We start from the raw sequence: 9,485 nt of genomic DNA, 5'->3' as shown, positions 1-9,485 counted from the left end.
TCGGGGTCGTCGTCTTGTCGAGTCCAGAAGCTTGTCGCTCACCGGACCTTGCCGGGATGTGCGGTGCATCGCAGCAAGTTTCTTGAAGTGTCGTGGTTGGCCTTCCCGGCAAGCTCCTCTTGCCGGGGACTTGTCTCTTCCCGGCAAGATCCTCTTGCCGGGGCCTTGTCTCTTCATCTTGAATACTTTGTTCTTGAATGGCTCCAAAGGAACCCACGGAGGACTCTGGCGGTCGTCCGGCAAGCCTTGCCGCGCGGCGCTGCAACTGCCCGTGCACAAGTTCGGGATACTAGGGTACCCCTACTCTAGTACACCGACACTATCATATGTCTCCTGTCATTTATTTTTGATCCACCTGCTATCTGCTACTTTTACAGTGCACTAGTTCTGCACACACTTCACCCATACTGTCACTATTGTGTATTTATGCAAGGGTATTTCAGAGTCTTCCGAAAGAGAAGCAAAAAAGAAAAGAGACAAGTCATGCCAGCTTTCTATGCGGCTAGGCACGACACGTTACATCGCTATAAAGGGTGCGTGTCAGCAGATGGAGACGATAACCGTTGCTGTGGAGTTGACGACCTCGCTCGCAATGAACCACCATCCCAGGTGCTTGCTTTAACTTTGCGGTGTCATATGTGGTTGCATGTTCCATATGGTGTCGCGCTTGTATTCGAAAGGCCGAAGTCGGTCTTTATTAAGATAAGGAAAGATATTTTTACATGAACCACCATCCCATGAGCACTAGAAGACAAATAGCTAGTCAGGGCACTGGCCGAGCCAGTGACAAGCCCACCAAAGATGGGCATCACCTAGAAGCCAACTAAAAAGCCGCGATGGTGGCGAAGCAGCCCGCCTCCCACCAGGCTCTCAGGTCCTAGATGATCATGTTCACCACTCCAGCCGGATGTCTAGCTTGTATTGTTTCCAATTTGGTTAAATTGCATCTGCTTAGCTTACACATTATACCTTTGAATATGACATGCCATTCTGTTTTTGGTACATACTAGTACATCTGTGTATTAACCATGTTCTTACATCAAACTAATGTTCTTGTGTACCCCTCATCAATCACTTATGACGAGGCAGGCAGGCAAGGGGACTACTCCTCATTTAAAGAATGCAACATCAGCCTCCCGACATGATTCTCAAGAAACAGAAATGCTAGATGAAGATAGTGAACGTAGCTCTATAGTTGATTACAGCATTTCCCCTACACTAGCATCGCAGGTGCTTGCTCTAACTTGGCAGCGTGATGTGTGGTTGCATGTTGCATATGGTGTCTAGATTGTAATTCTTCCAATCTGGTTAAACTGCATGTGCTAGTCTTCTTAGCTTATACTCCCTCCGTCCCATAATGTAAGACGTTTTTGGCACTAATTTAGTGCCAAAAATGTCTTACATTATGGGACGGAGGGAGTACATTATACCTATTAATGTGACATGCCTTCCTGTATTTAGTACATAGTATATCTGTCTTTTAAGCATGTCCTTACATAAAACTATTGTTTTTTTTGTATCCCGCATCAATCAATAGGACGAGACACCTTTAGTATATGAAGTGCGATATTAGTTGCATCTTTCATATGATTTATAGCATGCGCTGCTTCTAATTTGTTGAGATTCCATTTATGATGGGAGGCTTTTAACTTGGCAGAGTCATATTGGTTGCATCTTTCATGTGGTGTCTAGCTTGCATTGCTTCTTATTTACTGGAATGGTTTCTGCTTAGTTTACACAAACAGTTGTGAACATGCCATGCCGTCCTGTTTTTCGTACATATTCCATCCTAGTATCATGTGTTTGCCTTACATCAAAGTAGTGATTGTCAGTATCATGCATGAATGAGTTCTGAAGAGAGAATTTTATTGCTTTTTCTTGTCGGTTTTACTTGACAATTCAAAATCAATAAAGTGGAAGGAAGTTAGCAAGGCAGCGGATAAAGGTGCTCCTTCCGAATGGAGGGCCTCTACAGTTTCTACTCCTCCACACCCCCAAGATGATTTCCAAGACAACACATGCATAGACACTCAAAAAAGTTGTGTTTATGATGAGCACGTCTCCCCTAGTGCAGCATCACTGGTGCTCCCTCTAACTTGGCACTATTATATGTGGTTGCATGTTATGTGTGATGTCTAGCTTGTAGTGCTTCTAATTTTGTTGAATTCCATCTGCTTACTTTACACATTATACTTGAATAAGACACGTGTTCCTGTTTCTAGAACATACAATATATGTCTATCACACCATGTTCTTACATCAAATTACTACTGTTGTGTAACCTGCAACAATCACTTATCATAAGACACGTTTGACTTCGGAGTGTGATATAGGTTACATCTCACATTCTTTTCTAGCTTGTACTACTAATTTGTTGAAATGACACTTATGACGAGACAGTTTTAACTTGGTAGAGTGATATTCGTTGCATCTTTCATATGGTGTCTAGCTTTCATTGCTTCTAATTTGTTGAAATGCCTTCTCCTTAGTTTACAAATCATAAGTTGTGAATATGCAATGCTGTGAATATGCAATGGCACTAATGACGAGAGACCTCTAACATGGTAGTGTGATGTTGTTTGCATCTTGCATATGATTTATTTCTTGTACTGCTTCACATTTGTTTAAACGCCATTTATGATGAGACACTGTTAACTTGGCAGAGCGATATTTGTAACATCTTTCATATGGTGTCTACCTTCCATTGCATTGCTTCTAATTTGGTGAAATGTCTTCTTCTTAGTTTACACATCATAGTTCTAGTTATCTCTTCTGTCCTGTTTTTCATACATATTACATCCTCCTATCATGTGGTTGTCTAACATCAAAGTTCAGTTCGTCTGCATCACACATCAATTCTTTCTGAAGACCTAAATTGTTATTCGTTTTTCTTGTCGGCTTGACTTAACATGGCACAGAGAAAGAGGAAGAAACGCAGAATGGCAGGGAATGAGAAGTGGATGAATCCTGTAGATTCTGTTGGTACTGATGGTGCAATAAAAGGTCAAAGTACAGCGCAAAATTCTACAAACACGACATCCCATGCTACACGAGCTGCAAAAAAGCCAAAAAGAAACAAATAGCTGCCACCAAACAAGCAGAGACAATCCTAGTTCTTGCAACACCTACCACAGTACTACTAGCTGCACGACTTACTCATGCGTCAACTGAGCTAGCAGCACGTTCCCAAGCTCTCTTGCCACCTGACACTACTTCCCAAGCACTCTTGACACAAGACGAGTTGGCAATATCAGATGAACCTTGTGAGCTTCAACAACAAGAAGGTAGTTGCTGGAGTCAAGTTACAGTTGCATGCTTCTTTATATGTAGTCTCACATTTTGATGTACACTAACACTTCCTATGTTCGTTGTTGGACTAGCAGCTAGGCGCAAGAGGAAACAAACATCAGGGATAATGCTCGATAGGTTAACTAAATTTAGAGGAGGAAGAATGGTGATCGGTTTTGAGGCAGGTTTAAAAAGGCCACGTGATGCTACAGAGTCAACCAAGTTAGTATCAGAGGCGGCGGTTGCCGTTAGGTATCATGTACGTATCCTCCCAACATGGATTCAGTACAGGAATGACAAAGACGAAACACAGTTCAATACCTTCCTTGACCATTTATCTGTAAGTATGGTTATGTATGGAAACTAGTCATATTGTCTTGCTCTGTCCCATACTTTCTAGGTTGCTGATAATGAGACTCCCATAATTTTCAACAGATGAGGTTCAAGTTGGATAGGCAAGATGATGCAACCAGACAAGCTTGCACCCATGTTTTCAAGTCTGCTCTGCGATAGTATTGGTATAACTTGAGGAAAACTCACTTTGAAGGCAAGGCTAACAGTGAACTTTCCCAAACATCTCCAGTGGAAAATATATCGGATGGAGACTGGAGGGGCCTTGTTAAACACTGGTCTGATCCGAAGTATCAGGTACATTATATATATGTGATCAGATCACATGTTGAAATCCTATTTACGCATGTGCCACACAAATCTATCTTCTTGTAGGTGAAATGTTCAAAGAACAAGGCCAACCGTATGAAAGTGAAATTCCAACACACGACAGGATCTCGTAGCTATATTGCACACTGCGAGGCTCTTGTAATTAGCTGTTATTTCACTCTTTTCACTGTACCATATTATCAGATCTATATTGACTTGTTCGAAATGCAGAGGAAAGCCCACAAGGACCAAAAAGTACCTGAACCAAATGCTATGGAAATCTTCAAGGACTGTCACACCAGAAAGAAGAAGGGCATGACTACACCAGTCAAAGCCGCTGTTGTAAGTCCTTAATCCTCATGCCTATTAACTACTACTTACTCTGACTTGTGCCTTGAACTGCATGGTTTGTAGCCAACGTCTATTACTCTTTTCAATTTTATACACAATTGTCTTAGCGTATCATTGCACCTTACAAGGTTTAAAAGAGAGGAGTGATGTTCCTTTGATCTTGACCCGTAATCTAGTTCCGTGCTGAACTTGCCCACACAATGTTACAATTGCCTGTTTTTCTGTTCTCAGTTGTTTTGTGATATGAATGATGTCATACTATGCTTACCGTATTATAAACTTCGTCTCTTTATCCTTAGCCCTCAATACAATGTGAAGAAATAGACAATACATTAGCGATGGTACATGGTCATATGTTTGGAACCTGGGTTTATTATGTACTTTGCAATAAAATACAATTAATATTTTACATGGGTTCACCAGAATAAGTTCTGTATATAGACCAAAGCTATTTTGTTTGGTTTTGCTGCCTCCTTAATATCTTCTGTTCTGGTACTACTAATGTAAAACCTCAACTTTTCAGCGAGCTATGGAAAAAATGGTGGAACCGCCACCTTCTTAAGGTGGCGAGGCAACTATAACCGCAATGTCAGCTCTTGCTGTAGTGGGTCAGTACTTGTCCACTAATAGTGCCAAAAGCACGTTCCTGCGTAATACTGGGTTGGTTGTTAAGGCAATATCGTCCAAAATGCCTCATGATCAAGATATGCATGCTCAAAGCAATGTTGTATCTGCGCTCCAGACACAAGTCCATTCCCTAATAGAGGCCCTTTGTGAAACAAGGAGAAACATTGCTCAATGTCGTCAAGATATGCATGGTTTTGAAACCAGACTATTAGACATTTGCTATGTTGTTCAGGAGCCTAGGGGAAATGAAGGCGAGGGTTATGGTTCTCCATCGGACAATACAACATGAAAATGTAACATTCAAGTCAAATGAACTGAGCTTCTGAACTTCTGGTGGTGCATTTATCTGCTAGACTGTTAAGTTTTATGCCAACCTTCCTTCTGTTATACAGTTGTAATTTGTTTTGGTGTGATAAAAAATTTATTCTTAACGTGCAGCCACCGGCTGAATAAAATAGCAAGCCATTTTTGTATAGTGTAGGGTGTTCCCTGTATTTGCACTGGTGGCGATCTTTGATGCCGAGTGGATGTAATTTGTGCAATTGCCTTAATAGCCTAGCGTTAGTTTCGGCCTTATTAATTTCCTAGTCTTCTTTTTCCCTGGTTTTCTAGTGGCCGCAACTACCATGGGCCATATACGGGCCGTAGGATCCATGGGTCTCCTACAGGCTGTCGATAAATGGGCCTGTAATCGGTGGGCCTCGGGTCGTCGATAAATGGGCCTGTAATCGGTGGGCCTCGGACCATCAGATAAATGGGTCTACATGGGCCATAATCGGGCGTAATTGGTATCGGCCCAACACGGTAACGGGCCGTTAACAGGCCGTAGGACTGCAAAGGCTTAATTCTGTTACAGGCATAACGGGTCGTTAATGGGCCAGAATATAGGACGGGCTGGAAACGGCGCAACGTGTTAACAGGCCAGAAACGGGCCGACTCTTGCCATGGACCGAATTTGGCCCATCAGGGTAACAGGCCAGTAACAGGCCGACTCTTGCCATGGGCCGAATTTGGCCCATTTTGGGAACATGCCAGCAACGGGCCGACTCTTGCCATGGGCCGAACTTGGCCCATTAGGGGAACATGCCAATAACGGGTCAGAAGTAGTCGAGGGCCGAAAAGGAGCCCAAGAATGTATGGGCCGTCAATAGGCCGAAAGATAACACGGGCTAGAAACGGCCAATGTAAATCACGGGCCGTTAACGGGTACAAAGAAAATTACTGTTCATTATGGGCTAGAGTCACCGTGGGCCTGTAAAGGGCCGAAAGATACGAAGGCCTCATATGGGCCGAAAGATGTCGTGGGCCATACATGGGCCGAAAGTGAAATGGGCTGGTGTTATATTCGATGGCCCACATGACGTTGTTGGGCCGATTTCCTTTAGGGCCTAACGGGTCGTGAGTTAACAGGCTTTTCATGGGCCAGCCCCTTAACTTTTGACCAAGTCAAATGGGCCAGCTTCGTAAGCTAAATGGGCCAGTGGTGGGCCGTGGCACATGTCGACATATCATAGGCGCCTATCTGACCCACTCACAAGCTGACACGTGTTTCGTCCGGCCAATAAGAATTTTACACATGGAAATTTCCCATTGGTCGGGGTTGTTAACGGGTTATCGGATCCAAAACCCGACCCGGTAGCTTAACGGCGTTCCGTTATGGTGGATGCCACATGTCGGTCACCCTTGACAAAAGCACTTCTATGACGTGCGATTTATCGTCATGGAAGTGGACACTTCCGTGATGATAATTTTGGTAATGTCATGGAACACTTCTACGACATCACAAGTATGACTATCTTGATTCTGTCAGAAAATCATCATGGATGTACATGCATGACAAAATACGCGACCTACTGTGACAAACACGTATCATCACGGAAGTGTAGTTTTTTGTAGTGCAAGGCATTGTAACATATAAAGGCAAAATCATACAAGCTAAGCGCGAATTTGGTTGATTTTGGTGGAACTGCACAAAAAGAACATCTGGTTTATTAAGCACAAGGTGCCATGTAAATGTCCAAACTGATACCAAATCCTGCCCATTCCACAATCATGGACATTCAATATTTTGGAATGGGAAAACCTTGTCAAAGTTTGCTCATTGATGTATGCAAAACAACACACATTTAACATTTTCGAACGGGAAACCTTCTCAAATTTTGCTCATTGAGGCAAGAAGACATCGGTTGATATTTTCGAATGGGACACCCTTTGTTGTCAGCGGCATTGATTGATTTTTCTTTATTCTTAGTTGTGAAGTAGATATTGGCTCTGACATGTGAATTGTTGAGATGCATAATCATCGATTGTTTTGAATGTTCTCTATGAATTGCCAAGCTTGTGTGTTTGATTGCAATGTACAGGAACGCTGAAAAGCTGCTCAAACTCTTTATACTCCCTCAGTTCCTTTTTACTTCGCATATTAGATTTCTTTCAAGTCAGTTGATTTTACATTGTGAATGTTCATACTTTTTTCTATAAGATTGGTCAAAGTAGAGCAGACAAAACTTATATGCAGACTAAAAAGGACCGGAGGGAGTACATGTGAAACTACTGCAAACGAGGTGATCACCTTGGGAATAATGCTAGTACATATTGTTTTGCATGTTCATCCAATGTTGGTGATACAAGAGTTTGAACTAATCGAACTAAATTCATTCATACACGGTTGGATTTCATATAAACAAGCCAAATTTCATTACATTTCATACATTCTTCAACTAAAAAGGGGTGCGCTGGAGGTATAATTAATTAACCTAAGGTACCCACCTATGTCCGGCTGAGCCAAACAGAAGCTTCTTCTCCAGCAGACTGAGCTTCGGTGACTTAACTGCATGTGTAGTTGCATAACTGACATGTTGCCCAGATGCCTATTGGGCCCACGTGTCATTGACCCAACTACACCTGCAGTTAAGTAACTGAAGCAGCGTCCTACTCCAACACAGCTCTGCAACTCCACGTGCTGCCAAGAAACTAATCGGAGGTCAATGGTCAACCCGCCTAGCTTGGCTTCAACCGGAGGGTAGCAGCGGTGGCCTTACTTGGACCCGAGCGGCGGAGACCTACCGTGGTCTACTCTTCCTCATTTTCTGTGTGGCGTTGCCTTGTTGGTAGCGGGGCGGGGCCTCGATGGAGCTGGCGATGTCCTCTTTCTCGTTGCCAGCGGGGCGGCGCCTCGGCAGAACGGGCAAAATCCTCCTCCTCATTGTCGGCAGGGCGGGGCCTCGGCTGAGCTATGTCCTCAGCCTCGTTGTTAGCGGGGCGGGGACTCGGCAGAGTAGGGCCTCGCCGAAGCCGGCGAAGTGCTCCGCCTTGGTGCCGGCAGGGTGGGGCCTCGGTGGAGCCGGCGATGTCCTCTGCCTCTTTGTTGGCGGGCCGGGGCCTCCACAGAGTAGGGCCTCACCGAAGACGGCGAAATCTTCTACCTCGGTACCGGTGGGGCGGGGCATTGGTGGAGCCGGCGGTGTCCTCTGCCTCGTAGTTGGCACGGCCGGGCCTCGACGGAGCAGGGCCTCGTCGACGCCAGCGGAGCGTGGACTCGGCGGAGCCAGCATTGTCCTCGGTCTCACCAAACGGTGCCTCGCCCGCTTCATCACCCTCTTTGTAGGCGGCCGCAACCTCCGCCACCAGCATGCGGTACCGCCAGCGCGCGAGGTGGCTCTCGCGAGCGGAGCGATATGAGTCGAGTAGCATGTCCTGCTCCGCCTGCTCGGCGTCGATCTACTCCTCCACCTGCAGGTGCTCCTGGAGGAGATGGTGGTTGTAGGCGGCATTGGCATGCGCCTCCCGAAACTACTCCGGACACTTCTACCTCACTGTGTCCATGTATTGGGCACGGGCCTCGTCGATGGTCATGGTGCAATGCACCAGCGAGGATGGCGTGTAGGAGGGGGTTAGCGTCGGATCATCGACTACCATGTTCTCCATTGGGACGTCGTCATCCTCTGGCTGCCTACCGGCCTGCCAGTCGGTAGCAATGGCTGCCATCTCCTTGTGGTCCATTGTCCGCTCATCCCGAAGAGCGCTGGAGCGTGAGGAAGCCATGGTGGGCAGTAGTGGTGTGGACAGGAGAAAGGGAACGAAGGTGGATGACCGTGGCTATGACCGCCGCAGCAGTTTATATAGCACTGGTGGGAAACGGAGGGACGGATAGGTGGCGCCGGAGTAGCCGCCTCGGCAACCGCGTATCATTAATGTGGGCAGCAGACAGACGGATGGACGGCACTTGTGTCATTTGTACGTGGAGCAATCGCCTGCACCAGGAAGCGGCATGGGCGTCGCTGACCGTTTTGGGGGGAAAGCGCGTGCGGGCGAGGGAGGCGATCTGGGTGGGACAAGGCGGTCAGACTTGTGCTTGGCAACGGTTCGGTCCAGCGGCCGGACATGCTGGCTCGCTGAGCTGAGCGATGACAATCAAACGATGGATGTAGCTTCCGACCAAGAGCCGGCTCCACTATCCAAGCCGGTTCATGTCGTGTTCACCATAGAGCAGGTGCGTCCGCACTTCGATGCCCTAATGGCGGAAGAGCTACCAGTGCAAGAGGACATGTGCTGCAACC

Source organism: Triticum aestivum, chromosome 7B (genome assembly GCF_018294505.1).
Source record: "Triticum aestivum cultivar Chinese Spring chromosome 7B, IWGSC CS RefSeq v2.1, whole genome shotgun sequence".
NCBI classification, from domain to species: domain Eukaryota; kingdom Viridiplantae; phylum Streptophyta; class Magnoliopsida; order Poales; family Poaceae; genus Triticum; species Triticum aestivum.
This window is presented reverse-complemented; position numbering follows the sequence as displayed.